Source organism: Giraffa tippelskirchi, chromosome 4, assembly GCF_054371585.1.
Source record: "Giraffa tippelskirchi isolate mGirTip1 chromosome 4, T2T-mGirTip1v1.2.pri, whole genome shotgun sequence".
Classification (NCBI taxonomy): domain Eukaryota; kingdom Metazoa; phylum Chordata; class Mammalia; order Artiodactyla; family Giraffidae; genus Giraffa; species Giraffa tippelskirchi.
This window is the reverse complement of record NC_137278.1, coordinates 125,517,417-125,534,636: the sequence shown is the minus strand read 5'-3', so window position 1 is coordinate 125,534,636 and position 17,220 is coordinate 125,517,417. Positions and strand designations below refer to the sequence as shown.

The 17,220-nt window shown below is 43.1% G+C and overlaps 1 protein-coding gene across 1 annotated transcript in view; it reads right to left on the bottom strand.

Moving 5' to 3' along the window:
• CRADD (CARD and death domain containing adaptor protein) overlaps window positions 1-17,220 on the bottom strand; it is a 355,216-nt gene that overhangs the window by 109,458 nt on the left and 228,538 nt on the right. The window contains exons 5-7 of the transcript XR_014082562.1: window positions 7,218-7,288; window positions 3,103-3,234; window positions 1,255-1,307 (exon numbers count right to left, since the gene is read on the bottom strand). The gene's annotated coding sequence lies outside the window, so the exon portion shown is untranslated. The remainder of the gene's footprint in view (window positions 1-1,254; window positions 1,308-3,102; window positions 3,235-7,217; window positions 7,289-17,220) is intronic.

The following is a 17,220-nucleotide window of genomic DNA, read 5'->3' as shown; positions in this document are numbered from 1 at the left end:
CAGGCATGGAGATGTCCAGGCAGGACAGACCGTGTGCAAGCAGATGGCTGACTATCCCCAGGAAGAGGATTAGTGCTGCAATATTAGCATTCAAATCAACCCTCAGCAACGACCTGAGTCATAATCGGAGGCAAAAGGGGGCTACACATGTCCTTTCCCCGCCTTCAAGAATCCAGCTTCCTTTTCTGCATCCTCTGCTGTGCCCAGTCCTAGTTCTGAAAGATAGAGGATATTCAGAGGAGAGGAATGAAGAAGTGTGAGGATGGAAAAGTGCAAGTGAAGTCGCTCAGTCATGTCTGACTCAGTGCAACCCATGGACTGTAGCCCACCAGGCTCCTCCATCCGTGGGATTCTCCAGGCAAGAATACTGGAGTGGGTTGCCATTTCCTTCTCCAGGAGATCTTCCAAACCCAGGGATTGAACCCGGGTCTCCCGCATTGTAGGCAGACGTTTTACCATCTGAGCCACCAGGGAAGCTTGAGGATGGAAAAACATGAGCAAAGAAACAAGATCAGTTAGCTTTTCAGGCTATAGATGCACTGGAATCAGGTAAAGAACTCTCACATTTTAAAGGCAAGCTGCCCAGCACTTCAACATGTCACTGAGGCATATCTGGGAATTCCCAGAGGTGTCTCATATGTACTCATGACAGTTTCCTCATCCTCTATTCTGGTTCTCCCATTAAGATGTTTATTTCTTGGCTAAATTAGCAATTATAATATGGAAGTGATAATTCTGTCCCATAAGAAAAATGCATACAATCAGTGAGCATGTCAGAAGAAATATGCTCATGAAACCGAGGTATTGTCACCTTTATCATAGTGCAGTACCTTGGACAGTACTGGGAAGTGCTGGTATCAACAAATGGACTTATAAAATTTATCCAGCATATCACTTGGGCATAACATGGTGAGACTGCAATACCAGCCTTGTGGATCAATATTGATCCACTGGCACAACCATACATGCCAACAGCATTATTTTAATAAATTACAAAGAACTATTATAGAAAACTTAAACTCAATTGAAATCCCAAATAATTACTGCTCAAATTCTAGCTTCATTCTTAGCATCTGTGTGACCCTACAGAGAAGAATCTAGATTTTGTAGAGCCTGAAGCTTAAACAAGTTGGGGAGCCTTTTAAGAAAAAGAATATGAAATGCATAGATTCAAAATCAATACAAAGACTTGGAAGACACTTGTATAAGTGAGAGGACTGAGCTTAAACTTTATTAGCTTCGTGAGAGACTTACCTCTGGGAACCGGGGAAAAGTTACATGACTGTTCTGAACCATAGTATCTTCACCTATAAAATTAAGATAATCATCATTATTCTCTGGAATTAAGAACTATATATATATATGTATATATATACACATAATATATAATCTATTTATCTATATGATATATATGATCTACTGTATAAATATATAATTTTGAGTTTGAGATGCTGATTCTTAACACAAGATTATATATATGTATATATATGTAGTTTGTTTTGTGTGTGTGTGTGTGTTAGTTGCTCAGTCACGTCCAACTCTTTGCAACCCCCATGGACTTAGCCTACCAGGCTCCTTTATCCATGGAATTCTCCAGGAAAGACTACTCCAGTGGGTACCATTTCCTTCTCCAGGGGATCTTCCCAACCCAAGGATCAAACCCAGGTCTCCTGCATTGCAGGCAGATTCTTTACTATCTGAGCCATAATTGGAAGTCCCATATAACTTGTTATGAATATTCAAATATGGGGTCCATATAATGATTAGGTTGAAACTTTTTGTGAATACTATCTGATTAATTGTGTGTTTATAGGAATAGATTCCAATGGACATAGACATTAGATACTCAACAGCCAGTAACATAAACTCTCAGAACTGCCAATAAAACATTGCAGTGGAGCAGCAGTCAGATGGGATCTTGGCAGACAAGCAGAGCAATCTGAGGGACCGACATAGGTAGGAAGAATGTTGCAGATTTGAATACTGACAAAGCCTTCACTCCACTACCGTATCACCCTTTAGAAACATGTTTTAACAAACACAGCCTTGTTTGAGCCTTATAGGACCTATGAGGGTCAGGGTAAAGTCAATGCTTACCCTTCAGAGGACCTTCTTAGCTGGCTCATTACACAGCCCGCTTTTTGAGCAACAGAGAATCAAGCCTAACACCTCTCATCATTTGTTGAGTGTTTCTCAAATGTCAGATACTGTGCTAAATGCTTTGCATGTGTTTTCTTTTTTAATCTTCCAAGGGCCATTATTTCTATTTGACACTGAATCATTGGAGCTGAAGTTCGATATCGTGCCAAGGATTTGCAACTAGTAAGTACCTAGGCACCAGAGATTTTTCTAACTAAATTAACAGATTTGGAGCCCATTTTGAATCTACAAAAGCTTTAGAACCAGCAGAGAAATTACTCAAGAACCCTGGCCTGCACCTAGAATTGAATCCATATCCTCTATAAGGGAGTATATTCTCCCCGAGGATTGACATGGATAACATCACCAAGACCACAGTAGGTAAGATCATTTCTGAGGCTGTGTCTTACTTATGTCTATATTGCTAATGTCTAGTACAGTTGCTGGCAAAATAAATGTTGTTAGATGCGGGAGCAAAATGAATACTTTGGTCAAGTGACACATGAGGGTCAGGGTCAGGAAATCCAGATCTCCTGCTTCTGACTATCGATGCTACTACTGTTGACACCCCTGCTTCTTTCTCCATGTCATTCTGACTGCTGTAACAAAAAGACCCCAAATACAATGGTTCAAACAAGACAGAAGATTATATTCTTCTTATGTTAAAGTCTGTGTAGTCAATTCAAGAGAAAAAGGTACAAAGGAAAGTGAATCTCTTCCCTGTTAACAACTAACAGGAAGCTTCAGATATCACATATCCAAGCACATTCCGCTGGCCAAACAGTTACAAGGCCACATCCAGCCACAAAGAATGCTGGGAAATGTAGTCTTTCCACCCACCCAAAATGTCTATTATAAAAGACAGGAGAATGGTAGTCCTGGTCCTGAAGAGGCAAGTGACTGTGTACAGTGAGAAAAGCACTAAATTCAGAGATGGGTGTGGAGAAGGAAATGGCAACTCACTCCAGTATTCTTGCCTGGAGAATCCCGTGGACAGAGGAGCCTGGTGGGCTGCCGTCTATGGGGTCACAGAGAGTCAGGCACGACTGAAGTGACTTAGCGGCAGCAGAGATGGGTGTAAAGGGGTTTTCTCACCTGCAAAATATAATAATAATAACTGCCTTAACTCAGGTTTTTCAATTCTAGACAATACCATTAGTAATTAGTATTTATTGAGCATGCCCCCATACTCTAGGTGCTATACCATACATTTTATACATACTATTTAACTCAATCTTCCCCACAACCTCTAAGGCTGGCATTATTATTGTCTCTTTGATTTTAGAGATGAGGAAACCAAGCCTCAGAGGAGTGAAGCAGTTTGCCCAAGGTTTCACAGTGAACATGTGAGTGACAACACCAGACCTGGGCTTGCTGACTCCAAAACCCAAGCACAGACCCCTAGGCTACACTTAAGTGGAGATCATCTCAGTGTCAGCTTTACAGGGTTGCTGGGAGCGTGAAAGGAGATATGATGGATAGAGCACACAGTAGGCCCTTTCCACTTTCCTCAAGGAAGGCAGTGTGTCTTGCTGGGGCTGGAGGCTTCCTTGTCTGAGCTGAGTAAAGAACGTGGCTCCGGAATAGGGACTGTCTAGAAACAGTTCAGGGTTGCTGGAGACAGGCTGGAGCCCAGGGGAGGAGGAATCCAGGTTTGAGACAGAAGAGGAAAAAGCAATAAACTGAAAAATCATGGCTCTGCAAGCAATGGAATCTATTACTCAGAGATTAAAATGTCACAAAGAGTACACGTCAGCTCCAGACCTTGGAAAATGTAGTTTCCATCATAATTACTGCTCACCACCAACACAGAGGACTGTTTCCCTTCCTAGGGAGGAGCTTGCCCCACTTGGTGTCTCTCTAGCCTTCTGTGGACTTCAAAAGTTTCTTCTTACATCTGTTCAAAGTAATAACAATGGCCAACACCATTAAGCGCTTACCATGCACCAGCTGTTGTTGTTTAGTCGCTAAGTCATGACCTTGTGACCAACTCTTTTGCTACCTCATGGACTGTAGCCCACCAGGCTCCTCTGTCTATGGGATTTCCCAGAAAAGAATATTGGAGTGGGTTGCCACTTCTTTCTCTAGGAGATTTTCCTGACTCAGGGATTGAACCTGCATCTCCTGCATTGGCAGGCGAATTCTTTACCACTGAACCACTAGGGGAGCCCATGCACCAGCTACTTATAGCTTACTAATCCTCCCATAACTCTGTGAGATGGACACTGTTTATTTCATCCCATCTTACAGATAAAGAAACTGAAGCATGAAGACATCACAACCTTACACAGCGGATGACAAGAAAATCAGGATTTGAACCCAGCTCATCTGTTCAGGAGTGTGATCTCAGTCACTCCTCAAAACTTCCCTCTCAGCCCAGTTTTGTTCATGGGAAAGTGGGAAACAATACAAGTCCTCCCAGAAAGAACCTGGCAAGTTTTCCCTTTTTTTCTTTCACATCAAGGAATAATGTGAGCCAAAAACCTGAGGCATGGAGGGAGTTCACATCTAATGTCAAATCCAAGCCCACCTGGGATTCAGTTCAGTCGCTCAGTTGTATCCGACTCTTTGTGACCCCATGGACCGCAGCACACCAGGCTTCCCTGTCCATCACCAACTCCCAGAGCTTACTCAAACTCCTGTCCATTAAGTCGGTGATGCCATCCAACCATCTCATCCTCTGTCATCCCCTTCTCCCCCTGCCTCCAATCTTTCCCAGAATCAGGGTCTTTTCCAATAAGTCAGTTCTTCACATCAAGTGGCCAAAGTATTGGAGTTTTAGCTTGAGCATCAGTCCTTCCAATGAACACCCGGGACTGATATCCTTTAGGATGGAATGGTTGGATCTCCTTACAGTCAAAGGGACTCTCAAGAGTCTTCTCCAACACCACAGTTCAAAAGCATCGATTCTTCGGCACTCAGCTTTCTTTATAGTCCAACTCTCACATCCATACATGACCACTGGAAAAACCATAGCCTTGACTAGATGGACCTTTGTTGGCAAAGTAATGTCTCTGCTTTTTTATATGCTGTCTAGGTTTGTCATAGCTTTTCTTCCAAGGAGTAAGTATCTTTTAATTTCATGGCTGAAGTCACCATCTGCAGTGATTCTGGAGCCCCCAAAAATAAAGTCTCTCACCATTTCCATTGTTTCCCCATCTATTTTCCATGAAGTGATGGGACCAGATGCCATGATCTTAGTTTTCTGAATGTTGAGTTTTAAGCCAACTTTTTCACTCTCCTCTTTCACTTTCATTAAGAGGCTCTTTAGTTCTTCTTCACTTTCTGCCATAAGGGTGGTATCATCTGCGTATCTGAGGTTATTGATATTTCTCCCGGCAGTCTTGATCCCAGTTTGTGCTTCATCCAGCCTGGCATTTTACATGATGTAAGTTAAATAAGCAAGGTGACAATATACAGCCTTGACATACTCCTTTCCCGATTTGGAACCAGTCTGTTGTTCCATGTCCAGTTCTAACTGTTGCTTCTTGACCTGCATACAGATTTCTCAGGAGGCAGGTCAGGTGGTCTGGTATTCCCATCTCTTGAAGAATTTTTCATAGTTTGTTGTGATCCACACAGTCAAAGACTTTGGCATAGTCAAAAAAGCAGAAGTAGAGGTGTTTTTCTGGAACTCTCTTGCTTTTTCAATGATCCAGCAGATGTTGGCAATTTGATCTCTGGTTCCTCTGCCTTTTCTAAATCCAGCTTGAACATCTGGAAGTTCATGGTTCACGTACTGTTGAAGCCTGGCTTGAAGAATTTTGAGCATTACTTTGCTAGAGTGTGAGATGACTGCAATTGTGCGGGAGTTTGAGCATTCTTTGGCATTGCCTTTCTTAGGGATTGGAATAAAAACTGACCTTTTTCAGTCCTGTGGCCACTGCTGAGTTTTCCAAATTTGCTGACATATTGAGTGCAGCACTTTCACAGCATCATCTTTTAGGATTTGAAATAGCTCAACTGGAATTCCATCACTTCCACTAGCTTTGTTTGTAGTGATGCTTCCTAAGGCCCACTTGACTTCACATTCCCGGATATCTGGCTCTAGGTGAGTGATCACACCATTGTGATTATCTGGGTCATGAAGATCTTTTTTTGTATAGTTCTTCTGTGTATTCTTGCCACCTCTTCTTAATATCTTCTGCTTCTGTTAGGTCCATACCATTTCTTTCCTTTATTGTGCCCATCTTTGCATGATATGTTCCCTTGGTATCTCTAATTTTCTTGAAGAGATCTCTAGTCTTGCCCATTCTATTGTTTTCCTCTATTTCTTTGCATTGATCCCTGAGGAAGGCTTTCTTATCTCTCCTAGCTATTCTCTGAAACTCTGCATTCAAATGGGTATATCTTTCCTTTTCTCCTTTGTCTTTCACATCTCTTCTTTTCACAGCTATTTGTAAGGCCTCCTCAGACAACCATTTTGCCTTTTTGCATTTCTTTTTCTTGGGGATGGGCTTGATCCCTGTCTCCTATACAATGTCAGAAACCTCCATCCATAGTTCTTCAGGCACTCTGTCTATCTGATCTAATCGCTTGAACCTATTTTTCACTTCTACTGTATAATCATAAGGGATTTGATTTAGGTGATACCTGAATGGTCTAGTGGTTTTCCCTACTTTCTTCAATTTAAGTCTGAATTTGGCAATAAGGAGCTCATGATCTGAGCCACAGTCAGCTCCTGGTCTTGTTTCTGCTGACTGTATAGAACTTCTCCATCTTTGGCTGCAAAGAATATAATCAATCTGATTTAGGTATTGACCATCTGTTGACGTCCATGTGCAGAGTCTTCTCTTGTGTTGTTGGAAGAGCAACTAACTACTAACACGACTGAGCGACTAACGAAAACAAAAACAAAAAGATCCATCTATCAGGTAGAGCTGCCTAAACAACTGGCCTCTTTGTCCTTAACTCAGATTTTTAAGCGTTAAGTATTCACCTGTGCCCTTACAGCCCCCATCTGACTCCATCAATAATAGATTTTCAAAATATTGTGTTATTCTTTTAATTTTTTCCTTCTTTTTTTTCTTTCTCTCTGTTTTCAAAAAATACACACAAGTGAACTCGTATCAACTTACCCTTGAATACGTGTGTTGCAAGCTTTGGGCTCCTGAAGTTCCAATGGTGTGATGGATGTCTCAGATGAGTTCTGGGAAGAATCATGGAGGGTTGAGTTGTTTTGTTTGTTTTCTTGAAGTGTAGACTATTTTGCTCTCAAAGCAGTAAGAAAACCCTAACCTCACCACACCCACCCTTCCAAGCCAATTTCTAGGTTGTTCCTCTAAGAAATTAGTGACGTCCCTATAAACAACAGTAAGAATCTCTTCCTCTGCAAACTGTCTAGCTTTCTGGATTCCACTGGAAGAACCGTCTTTTTTTCATAAATAATTTCTGACTTCTTTGCCCTGCACCTTGGACAGATTTTGATCCTGTATGATTGAATTTGCATGAGATATATAAAAGCAGAAGTAATCAAGTCTCTTCAATGCTCTCTCAACCATGACCCAACCTGACTTTTTCAGCTCCATGGAGATCTCAATGACATCTCCAGTTCACTCACCATGTCTACACCATGAAACCTATTGGTTCCACAGCTCCTTCTGAGAAGGGTGGACCTTGACACTCTGTGTCAGGTGACTGCTATGCCAGCCACAGCTGCTACGCCAAGCCAAAGACATCTAGTATGGGCCAGACTTAAGGAAACTGTGAGGTGGCCTGAACTGAGAATGCAACCCAGTTAAGGAAGCCCTGTGCTAAATGGTAAATACCCACCCTGATCATCCTGAATGCAGTACACAAAGAATATAACCACAGCACAGAGGCAAGAAGAGGAAAACAAGATAGAACCAGAAAGAGAGAGAGTCCTGAGCAGGGAAGTATCACTAAGTAAAGAATGGTGGTTTCTCCTCTCAAGAGGAGACCAGAATACAGTAACTGGAATTGCTGTGGTCTCATTGTGAGGTCTGAGTGTGTGGGCTGCTGAGATGGTTTTCTTTGCTAACCCACTGCACACATTTTTATTTTTATTAAAATCTCATATCTCTTGCAGTGTTAAGTGTATTCTTTTTGGGTTTTGGGGTTTTTGCTTTTTGGTAATTGGAAAGAGCCCAAAAACTTATCTAAAAATGAAGTCATAATCCTCTCTCCCCAAACTTCTCTTTCTCGTTCATTGCCTATATCTATTCTTGATATCACCATCCCAGTTCTTTGATTTTTCCTAAGACCTTACCAGTCTGTCAATCCATCTGCCAGTTTCTCTCAGTTCTATCTCCACACAACAGCTCCAAGTTTTCAGGGTTGGTAAATACTCTGCTCACATAACATGACTGCCCAACCCTTCACTCTTGGCAGACATCACTAATTGATCACTGTTCTCTTTCCCACTTACCTAAGCAAGGCTAAAAGCAACAACAGCTCTATTCCTCGAGTGTTTATTTTATACATAAAGTATAAGCATTTTGCATGCCTTATCTCATTTAATTCTCATAGAAACCCTGTGAAAATACTCTGTTTTTTTCATTGTATAGGCTCAGAAAGTGAGGAGAAATACCCTGGCTCCTTCCTTCCTCCAGTTATACGATCTTTCTCTGGGGCCTCCCACTGATGGAATCGAGCTAGAACCAGCTGGCAGGATAGCCAGGGAAATGGAGCTTGCAGGAGTTAGCTTCTTGCGGTGCACAGCAAAGTGGAAGAAGGACAGAGGTCAAATCTGAGACCAAACAGAATGGCTGGTGAGAAACTTCTGATTTCACAGCCAAAAGTAAAGTGTCTTGACTCTGAAAGATGACAACACTCGATCCAGAAATTTCCTTCTGCACTGAATGCCATTTATCCTAGTTGCTTATCTATATAGTATGTGTTTGTGAGTCTTTTCTCCTTTGCTCGATAGCCCCTAAAAGTCTCTTGGGTGAGATACAAGTGTGAATTATCACTCCCGTCATAATGGCTAGCCCCACACTTCACTTAATAACTATTATAGAATGAGTAATAATGTATATTCAATGCCTGTGCTTCTTCAGTCTGAGGTGTACAGCAACATGTCAGAAGGGTATTCAACAAATTCCTTAACATTTCCCTGGAGAGCCAATCTTACAGTGTGGTAACTTTACACATAATTTTTTTATGAAAAAAAATCAAACAAAATTTACATGGTTTTCGTTAAGATAAATTACTTTAAAAAATACTAGGCTCTCTTTGTATTCATATTTTAATAATTTTTTTGAACAAGTAGTGTTGACTGAGCATTTTCTATATGCCTGGCATTGTTCCGGAGAGACCTCATTCTTATCTTCAGGGATTTTACAGTCTAGTGCAAAATTCTATAAAAGACTGACAGCAAATGTTTTAGGCTTCCTGGGCCAAATATTCCTTGTTGCATTACTCATCTCTGCCTTATAATATGAAGGCAGCCATAGACAATACCAAAATAAATGAGTGACGATATGCTCCAATAAAACTTCATTACAAAAACAGGCAGCTGGCAGGATTTGACCAATGGGTCATAATTTGCTGATCCTGTCTATTGGGAAAAGCTAAGTGAGTGCTAAATCACTTCAGTCGTGTCCAACTCTTTTTGACCCTATGGACCGTAGCCCTCCAGGCTTCACTATCCATGGGATTCTCCAGGCAAGAATACTGGAGTGGGTTGCCATTTTCTTTTCCAGGGGATCTTCCTGACCCAGGGATTGAAACCATGTCTCTTACATCTCCTGCATTGGCAGGCGGGTTCTTTACCACTAACACCACCTGGGAAGCCCAGTGGGGAAAATAGACATTAAATCATTTAGAATGATACACTGCTAGAGAATAATATAAGATACTCCAAAGGCAAAACTAGGGTAAAGTCACTTAGTCCAGGAGCAAGACTAGCTTTGTGGGTGTGCAAACAAGGTGTACTCAGACGGGACAGCGTGCTTGGTTTAATGCTTTGTTGTCAGTGTCTTGAAATTTTTCATGATGTTATATTTGAACCTGTGAGGTCAGAAAGGACAGTGGAGCATGTGTGTGAGCAGAGCCGCTGTTCCAGGTGCTCATGTACACACATGAGGGCAGGAGTGCACAAGTATATGGCAGTGGGCAGCACCAAGCAGCTGGCCTGGCCATCTGGTGAGCATGTACACCCCTGGGGTTGTCCAGAGAACATGGAGCAGCAAGGGCAGCCCTGCCTGGGACCTGGACCCAGCCTGGTTGATGGTGGTGGTGGCAGCAGTAGCAGATGCAGTGGCAGGGTCAGCAGAGGCAACTGTGGGAGAGGGGAAGGGTTCCAGGGGCACCCTGGGGACCCATGGTGGGAGGTGGGCTTACTCGTTTCTCCCCGGAGCCCGTCCCTGTGGCATCTGCACAAGTATTAACTCTCTAATCTGAGCACCAGGACACTCACGCACTCAGGTAGTAAAGCTTGTCAGTAAATTACTACAAAGTAAGTGTATACACATTGATGCTGCAATAAAGCATATCAGGGACTTATTAAAACTCTTCAAAGAATCAAGAATTTCTAGTTTTGAAAATGGTTGCAGCATTGCAAACCAAATATCCATGGGTTTAGCAATAAGAATTAAATGTAAAGATTGTTCTATTTGATAGAACACTACCTTCATACAGAATTTCAGTAAAGCAACAATTAACAAGGAAAATTCATAAAATCTTATAAATAATAAAATATTTTAAAAAGAAAAGCTTTACACTTTACCTTCAATCACCCTTTCTGTCCTGCTTTTCAAACAAGGGGTCTATATTTTAATTTTGCCTTGGATCTCACAATGATGCAATCAGTGCTGTCCAGGAATCCAGGCAAGCTTTCCTGAGGAAATGAGTAGAAAAGCAAGAGAGGGCCTGTTGCATTACAGCCATGGTTCTCAAAGTGTGGGCACTATACCAGCAGCACAGGCATCACCTAGGATCCTGTCAGAGTGGCAGGTTCTCAGGCCCCACCACAGAGACTTGGGGTGGGGGTGGACCCCAACAATCTGACATTACATTCCCTAGGTAGACCTGATGTCCCTCAAGTTTGAGAGGCACTGCTACAAGGGGGCTGAGAGAAGAACAGTGTGTGTACATTGGGAGGTGGGGGGTGGAGGAGAGACCAGGTTCTTAGAACAAGGAGCAGAAAATGGAGATTTTTTTCATCAGGAGTAAAAGCACAAGTCCTTATAGGTAACAAGGTCCTCAAGGGTCAATGCATCCCACCCCCATCCCTTCCTGATCTTTCCTACTGCTTTCTGTCTTAAGCACATGCAGTCCTCTGATCCACCAGCCAGTCTCCTGCCCCAGGACCTTTGCACTAGTTGCTTTCCCTTCTTAGAATCCTTTTACCCCAGAGTCCTCTTGCATTCTTTGGATGTCTGCTCAAATGCTACCCTGTCAGGAATGCCTTCTCAGACATCCTATTTAAAACTTTCCCCTCAATGCTCAGATACATACACATTCACATCTTGATCCCCTCTTCCCTGTTTTATCTTTCTCCATGGCACATACCAACACCTAGTATGTCATATCACTTTCTTATTTTTCAGATTAAGTATCTATCCTCCTCTGTTTCCCACTGGAGAGCAAGTTCTAAAAAAGTAGTGGTTTTCTTTTGTTTCATTTACTGACATATTCTCAGGGGCCTAAAAATACCTAGTAGAGAGGGAACACTTGATACAATATTTATTGAGTGAACAAACAAGGAGGTTTCAATTCAAATAAATGCATGAGTATAATTAATAAGAAAGGGATTTGCATAATCTGGTTAATAAAGAAGCTAGCAACTGTTCTTAACTTGAGACCATAATCTGGGTTTACTCATGGAGGTAGAGACCAGTAGAGCTCTGGGAAGGGAAAAATCCACACGCTCACTTCACCTCCTTGATCACAGCATCTGGGGCCATGTGACTATTCTGGCCAAAGCACTGTGAGTAGAAGAGACATGTGTCAATGCCAGACCATGGATGTTAATGGGAATATCTCCTCCACTTCTTCTATCTCATTTGGCTGTGACCATGCCAGCTTGTGGAGTGACAAGGTCAATGCAGAGAGGAAAGTTCCTTAGGCTTTCTGTGAAGGAGAGATAAACCTTTGTTGTGATACAGCATTGATATTTGTTACTACACTATAGTCTAGCCTAGCCTGAATATTAGCATCATTATCCACAAGTGGAGTCAGAGAGCAGATTCAGAGAAGTTGAATCTTCTGAGCAACTGTACTATGAAGAATATGTATCAGGTAGCTTTAAGGAAGATACTGTACCTTGTTCACAAGTGTAAGTATACAAAAGTGCCAAAAGACAACATCCTGGTTATAAAAGGCAGAAACTAAGAAATGAACACATAAAAGTATACAGGTAGGAGGCAGAATCTATAAGTATGGCCAGTGACAAACTTAATTTTCTTGGGCTCCAAAATCACTGTAGACTGTGACTGCAGCCATGAAATTAAAAAACAGTTTCTCCTTGAAAGAAAAGCAATGACCAACCTAGACAGCGTATTAAAAAAGCAGAGACATTACTTTGCCGACAAAGTCTGTATAATCAAAGCTATGGTTTTCCAGTAGTCATGTACGGATGTGAGAGCTGAACAATAAAATAGGCTGAACACCAAAAAATTGATGCTTCGAACTGTGGTGCTGAAGAAGACTCTTGAAAGCCCCTTGGACAGCAAGGAGATCCTACCAGTCCATTGTAAAAGAAATCAGTCCTGAATATTCATTGGAAGGACTGATGCTGAAGCTGAAACTCCAATACTTTGCCCACCTGATGCAAAGAGTTGAGTCACTGAAAAAGACCCTAATGCTGGGAAAGATTGAGGGCAGGAGGAGAAGGGGATGACAGAGGATGAGATGGTTGGATGGCATCACCAACTCAATGGACATAAGTCTGAGCAAATTCCTGGAGATGGTGAAGGACAGGGAAGTCTGCTGTGCTGCAGTCCATTGGGGCACAGAGAGTCGACACGACTGAGCAACTGAACAACAACAAATGGATCAGTCTGTCTAGGTTTGAATCTCAGCTCTCTTACTTACTGACCAAGCTAATTAGCCCCTCTGGACCTCAGCTTCCTCTCATGTAAATAAGGATAATAATATTAGCTGCTTTAAGAAGTGTTGGAAGATTGGATAAAATGAGAAGTAAAACACTGGGTTCTCAGTGCTTGATACAAACTCGTTAAATCTTCATAGCAACTGATTGGGCTAGATACTATTTTTATCCCCATTTTATAGATGATGAAGCAGATGCACAGAGAGATTAAGTAACTTACCCAAGGTCACACAGCTAGTAAGTTATGGAGCTGGGATCTGACCTCTGCAGTCTGATTGGAGGGACAAAGATGAATTCTGAGCTGTGAATTGGGCAGACTGGAGGCAAATCTCAGCCCCAACACTCACTGATCAATTGACTTTGAAACAAGAACTTAACTTTTTGTGAGAGGTGCTTGGTGAGTGTTAGCTACCGTTGTAATGACAATGTCAAAAATGGACACAGTCTGAGAAGTTGCTTGGAATAGAATCACAACATAGTGGGTCACTGGTCAGTCTCTTCTGCTCCCCACTGGAGTTTATGGGGATACCTATTCCATCGCTCTGATGTTACACATCTAACAACGTAGCCCACGTAATCAAATGCAGCCCCATTTCCATTGCGCAGGACACACATGCGATGGAAGGCTCCTAGGCAGGGTCCCTCCTTCCCAGCACCACCATCACCATGACACCATGACACCATCTCCCTATGAGGCCTGCCTCTCTCATCCCCCTACAAGCCAATCAAGGCTTCTTCTCTTTAGGTTAGGCCAACCTGGTGCCCCTCTGCAGGTCAGAGAACAAGGGGGTTAATAATTCAGGAAATTGCTGCTGGCATGCACACCTTGCTCCTCACCACTTTCACCCTGAGACAAAAGAAGCTGATTTTCTGAAACATCATTGGAAACAAAAATTTCCATAGAGTTGTGACAACTAGCCCCACTGTATTATTTAGATTACAATACTTTGAAAATCCACAGTCCTCTGATGACAGCAACATGGGTGTGGGTGGATGGGAGGCAGGTCTTAGGGTTGGATAGAGGCTTAGGTTTGGTTTCAGCATGCCTCCAGGGTAATATTGGCCTACATACTGCCACTGGAGCTTGAGGACTCATTTCTCCCAAGTGGTCACTGTGGGTTTTACCAGACAGAACAAAGAGTTATAGAAGATCCAGAAACAGTGGCTAGCTAAGGAAACGGCATTTCCCAGGGAAATGGTACCCTGTGAACTGTCATCGTTATAAAGCATTTTAGGTCCTTTAGAGATGTTTTCATCTCATTTCTCAGTACTTCCCATTTCTCTTTCACTTAGATTTTTTTTCTCCTTCACTATATCTGTCTTCCTTTCTTCTTGATCTTCCTCTTTCCTTCATTGCTACCTTCTCCTTTCCTGCCTTCCTCCTCTTCTAACAACTATGATTTTTTCATATGTGCTGAATCTGTGTTGATGTTCCCTGTTATTAACAACTAGGTCAATATCCTCCAAAGAGAAGTGACAATATTTAACAAATAAAAACACACAACGACCAGATAAATTTGACTTTCAGATAAACTTCTACTGAAAAAATTACCTGTTGTTTTCTGAAATTTAAATTTACTTGGGTGTCTAAGAATATATTGGCAGCCCTGGATGCATGCTAAGTCACCTCAGTCCTGTCTGACTCTTTGTGACCCCATGGACTGGTGAGGTCCTCTGTCCATGGGATTCTCCAGGCGAGAATACCAGAGTGGGTGACCATTTCCTCCTCCGGGGCCTGGCAGCCCTACCGTCAACTAACCGTAGCTCAGTGTGGGCCTTGAATAATGTTTGTCCTGCAAGTTGGTGGCTTTTAGAAATGGAAAGATGTCCCATATCAGCTCTGTGGTAAACTTTGTAACTCTATTATTACTTTTAAAAGGTGAGGGACCAATACTTCCTGAACCCTGTAGACAGCAGTTTTTCATCTCTTGCTTTTTTATACTGCCTACATCTTCAAGGGGTTTTTCTTTGAAGGCAGCTGGTCTCCTTACGGCATCCCCAAGCCTGGGCACCCAAGAGGCTGGAGAAGGCTGTAGCTCAGACCACAAGGGGTCCCAAGTGGTCAAATTTCAACAGGAGTCTCAGGCCTCTGTGAGGAGAAAGGTTACTTCTGCAGGGGTGTGGGGGAAGGGTGGATTACAGTACTTTTCTTTCAGTTATCACATCTTTGCCTCTAACTTGCTATATCTTCAGTGGCTGAGAAACGACGCTGCGGGGGCCGGGGGTGGGGGAGGGGGGCTGGGGAATACTCTGCTTTTCTTGTGCTCCTTTGGCTCTACTTGGGAGTGAAGCTTACATGAAAAGGAGTGATGGCCAAGGCTCCCCAGATGACACTGAGGTCAGTCACTGCTGACAGTTAATACCTAGTTAATACCTGGCCTCCAAGCTGGAGAGCCTTCCTGTCTGCTGGTGTCTAAACAAACACAGCAAGCGTCTAAAGGTCACGAGATTGCAGAAGTCAGCAGAGCCTGACCTTTTGAAAGGTGTGGTCCTCTCCCCTCCAGGCTGAAAACATTTCTCAGTGACCCCAGAAGCTGGTAGGCTCCCAAGCCCAGGGAGCACTGCTCCCTTCCCCAAGGCGCTGATAGGGCCTGCAGCCATGCACTACCATTTCTGAGCCCTGCGGTCCAGGCCGGGCTTTCTGCTCTCCCTGCTGGAGGCCCGCCATCCTTATTGAGTGTATTTCCAAGAAAGCAGTTGACAGGCTTGGCAGTGCTATTCCTGGAAATGTTCAATAGGCCATCTTCTGGCAGGCCCACCGCTGACGGATGGGTTGGTCCGGGAGACCACGTGCTCAGCGCCATCTCCACCCCCGTCTATTCCCAGGTGCCTCCAAGCAGCAGCCATCCCCAAATACCTCAGGCTGTTAGCTGGCGGGGGCTGTGGGCCTCTGTGGAACTTGCTTCCTCCCTGGCAGGGCGGCTGCCAGCAGGCTTGCTGCTAAATGAAGACAGGCGCCCTGTGACTATAAATTATAACACACATCAGCTCCAGCCGATGCACTGCATGTCCTGCAGGAAACTCCGCAGGGGACGCTTGGCCACTGCCAAAGGGCATTCTGGACGGTGGCTCTTATGGCAGCCGCAGGACAGAGGCCAAGCCTGTCGCTGGGCAGAGGAGCTCTGGCAGCTCCCAGAGGTTGGAGTTTCCTTCTGATGTGGACCATGGCTTCTCTGCACTATTGCATTTGGCACCAGGTACTTCTCTGTGGGGGCCGTTTGTGCCCCACCAGAGGTTTAGCAGCATCCTTAACCTGCAACCACTGAGTGCCAGTAGCACATACATCGCGCCCCCCTCCACCAGTTGTGACAATCAAAAAATACCTCCAGATGTTGTCAAATGTCCCCTGAGAGGCAAAGCTGTTCTTGGTTGAGTACTATGGGTACAGAGGAAAGGAGACGGGGGCCTTCTGAGGGTGATGCCAGAGAAAGACAGACTGACAGAATGTGGTCTCCAGGTGAGCTGTGTGCTGCCAGGCATGTCACAGAATCCTTGAGCCTCAGTTTTCTTATCTCTAAAATGGAAAGATAGAGAAGGGCGAACCAAGGGTGTATGGAAATAACAGTTGAATTAATGCATGGTGGGTACTTTGAGAGGTATTCAAGCACCACAGAAAACACTGTAGCAGTAGATTATCTGATGCTTGAATCCTTCCCTACCTCAAAGGGTCTGGTTCCATTTGAAAGGAAAAAAAAATAGCTGAATATTTATAAAATTCCCATAACTCTTAAATGAAAACAAATGAATGCTTTAGGAAGATTCTCTCTTCATTATTTTTTTTTTCTTCTTAATTCAAACAAGATTAAGCATGCTATGACTGCCTGAGGTTAATGAACATGATCTTTTTCTTATCTTTCTTGAAAGAGGTTTTGTATCTTTTTTTTTTTTTTTTAAATTAACACCCTAAAAATTGTATCCCTTCAGTGAAAGAACAGAAAGTAAGAATGGGAGGGTCCCTTTATCTCTTTTTCATAAAATCTGTATGTTTTTCTTTATAATTTATAACAAAAACTGGTCAATGAAACCCCACAGTCCTATAGAAAGACACTGTTGCTTTAAATGAGGCT